This window comes from Lycium ferocissimum, unplaced genomic scaffold (assembly GCF_029784015.1).
Source record: "Lycium ferocissimum isolate CSIRO_LF1 unplaced genomic scaffold, AGI_CSIRO_Lferr_CH_V1 ctg4513, whole genome shotgun sequence".
Taxonomy (NCBI): domain Eukaryota; kingdom Viridiplantae; phylum Streptophyta; class Magnoliopsida; order Solanales; family Solanaceae; genus Lycium; species Lycium ferocissimum.
In genome coordinates, this window is record NW_026725688.1 from 46,646 (window position 1) to 49,959 (window position 3,314).

Sequence of the window (3,314 nt, forward strand, 5' to 3'; positions counted from 1 at the left end):
GAGATAGGTGGTGGAAGTTTTGCAATCACATCAATTTTTGCTTGATCTACCTCGATTCCCTTTTCAGAGATTTTGTGACCAAGGACGATCCCTTCCTTCACCATAAAATGGCACTTCTCCCAATTTAGAACGAGATTGGTCTCTTCACACCTTTTCAGCACTTGACCCAGATGGCCAAGACAATCATCAAACGAATCCCCTACCACAGAAAAAAATCATCCATGAACACCTCCAAGTAGTCCTCTACCATGTCGAGAAGATTGACATCATGCACCTCTCGAAAAGTAGGCCGGTGCATTACACAACCCAAACGGCATCCGTCGAATGCAAATGTCCCATAAGGACATGTAAAAGTGGTCTTCTCTTGGTCTTCCAAAGCAATATTTATCTGATTGTAGCCCGAATAACCATCAAGGAAACAATAATAGGAACGCCCCGCCAGCCTATCAAGCATCTGATCAATAAAAGGCATGGGAAAATGGTCCTTGCATGTGGCTGAGTTGAGCTTGCGATAATCCATGCAAACTCTCCACCCGGTCACAGTTCTCGTTGGGATCAACTCATTCTTTGCATTTGGCACCACAGTGATGCCGCCCTTTTTAGGAACACACTGGACCGGGCTCACCCATTTACTATCAGCGATCGGGTAAACCACTCCAGCATCTAGCCATTTGATGATCTCCTTCTTGACTACCTCTTGCATGTTCTCGTTCAGTCGCCTCTGATGCTCTACACTGGGTCTACTACCTTCCTCCAACTGAATTTTGTGCTCACAGATCCCAGATGGAATACCTCGAATGTCAGCTATTGTCCACCCAAGGGAACGCCTGTACTCCCTCAACACCTCCAAAAGACGTACAACCTGTTCCTCAGTCAGTAGAGCTGACACAATCACTGGCAATGTACTTTCCGGACCCAGGAACTCATACTTCAGATGTGAGGGAAGCTGTTTAAGCTCCAATTTAGGTGGCTCAATGATAGAGGGCTTTCTTTGGAGGCGTCATTCTATTTTCCAAATCAAGATTCAGCTTCTTTGGTTGGTAAGAATATGATCCCAACCCAACAAGCGAATTTACTGTCTCCACATAACCTTCCATATTTTCAGCATCAAAATTAACGAGAATACCCGCTAGAGCTTCACCCAAACTTTCTTCTTCCATCTTGAACTCCACTGCTTCCTCAATTATGTCAACCGAATCAATTACCGAAATGCTTTCGTAAGCACTTGGTAACTTCATCCCTTTGCTGGCCTGAAATGTCACTTCTTCATCGTTGACTCGGAACTTGATTTCATTTTTTTCCGAATCCATCAGAGCTCTCCCTGTAGCAAGGAAAGGTCTCCCAAGAATAATAGGAATGTCCCTATCAACAGCACAGTCAAGAATTACAAAATCAGCGGGCAACATAAAATCACCAACCCGCACAAATACATCATCAACCACCCCAACAGGTCTCTTGATAGACCTATCAGCCCATCCGTAATCTCATAGTAGTCGGCCTTGGCATCCCCAACCCTGATTGTTTGTATATAGCAAGGGGCATCAAATTAATACTCGCCCCATTATCACACAAAGCGCGAGCAAAATCATGGTGCCCAATAGAACAAGGGATGGTGAACGCCCCAGGATCTCCCTTCTTCTGAACAGTATTAGTTGAGATGATGGAACTCACAGTGTGAGTCAAACTTACGGTTTCATGTTGAACCGTTTTCTTCTTGGTCAGCAAATCCTTCACAAATTTAGCAAAGCCCGGCATCTCCTTGACAGCATCCAAGAAGGGAAAATTAAGAGATAACTGCTTCAGCTGATCATGAAATTTGTCGAACTTAGCATCTTCCCTCTTTTTCACCAACCTTTGAGGAAAAGGTGGTGTGGATTTGAAAAGCTGAGTCAAGGGGCGGAGGGCCCCTTTCACAGGCTGCTTGCTCGTGTTTTCAGCTGGTCCCGCAACCTCCGGAATATCAGCAACCTTCTTGTCAGTAGCATTCTCATCAACAACAATGGGTGTTTCAGACTGCACCTCATCCTCATCATCTATTGGCTCAAGCTCAATCACCTTCTCATCAGCCCCTCGGATTGTTTTGCCACTCCTAGTAGTGATGGCAAACACACTGTCTACACCGCCTCCGCCATTCTTTGGATTTGGAATAGTGTCACTCGGAAGGCCTCCCTTTCTAGGAGGGTGCTGCTCTCTAGAAATATCCCTCATCTGCGACTCAAGCTTCTGAATAGCCGCTGTGTGAGAACCCACTGTTTCTGTCAGCCCAGATAAAGTCCTTTCAGACTTCGATTGATTAGCCAGAATCTTCTCAAGCATTGATTCAACTTTTGAACTACCCTGCTCGGATGACTGCCCTTTCGGTGGTATATAAGGATTGGAACTCTTGTTCCCAAAATTGTTGCTGTTGTTGTAGCCCCCTTGGTTCGCACCACCATAGTTATTGTTATAGTTCCCAGAGTTGTTGTAGGCACCCTGACCTTGCTGAGGTCTCCATTGGTTCTGATTCTGATTCTGATAGCCACCCTGGTAGTTCTGTCTCAGATAACCCCCTTGAGAGTTATTAACATAGTTAGCATCTTCAACCTGCATAGGTGGCCCATCAAGGAACGGACCATCTTGAGCATGGTACATCCCTTTTGGTAGAACAGCATCATCCTCACAAACATTTACCTTTTTGATTTGAGATTCATCAAACTTCTTCGTCAGCAACGAAATATTTGTTGCAAGCTCTGCCAATGTCTGTTGGGTGTCCTGATTCTCCTTCACTATATTCTGGAGCATAGCACTACCGTATGGTATCACTTCAGCATTGTTCGAGTGCCAAGCCTGATTATGAGTTGTCAGCTTGTTAAGTATGGCGGTCACTCGTCGAAAGGTCTTGTCCATAAAACACCCATCAGCTGCATTGTTAGCTACTGACTGTGTCACCGGATCTAAACCTCGGTAGAACTTTTCCATTAATATATTCTCCGGAAAACCATGATTTGGGCTTTTCTGCAAATATTCTTTGAACCTCTCCCAAGCTTCATATAGTTGTTCCCCTGGTCGCTGCTTGAATTCATATATCTTGTCTCGAATCTCAGCCTTCTTGCTAGGGGGGTACCACTTTGTCAGAAAAACAGTTACCATTTCTGCCCATGAGGTAATAGAATTCCGGGGCAGCTTCTCGAACCATGTTCTTGCTTCTCCAGCTAAAGAATATTTGAATAACCTTAGCCGAATCGCGTCCGGTGGAACATTGTGCTGGATGTGATTAGCACACACGTCCACAAAATTCTGCAAATGACGTTGAGGGTCATTTTCGGTAGAATTCC

General features: G+C 45.0%; 1 non-coding gene across 1 annotated transcript; it reads left to right on the forward strand.

The window, feature by feature from the left end:
- Positions 1–2,974: 2,974 nt before the first annotated feature.
- LOC132044452 (small nucleolar RNA R71) lies at positions 2,975–3,080 on the forward strand. The gene has a single exon (XR_009412185.1). It is a non-coding gene; the product is annotated as a small nucleolar RNA R71 (small nucleolar RNA).
- The last annotated feature ends 234 nt before the right edge of the window (positions 3,081–3,314 follow it).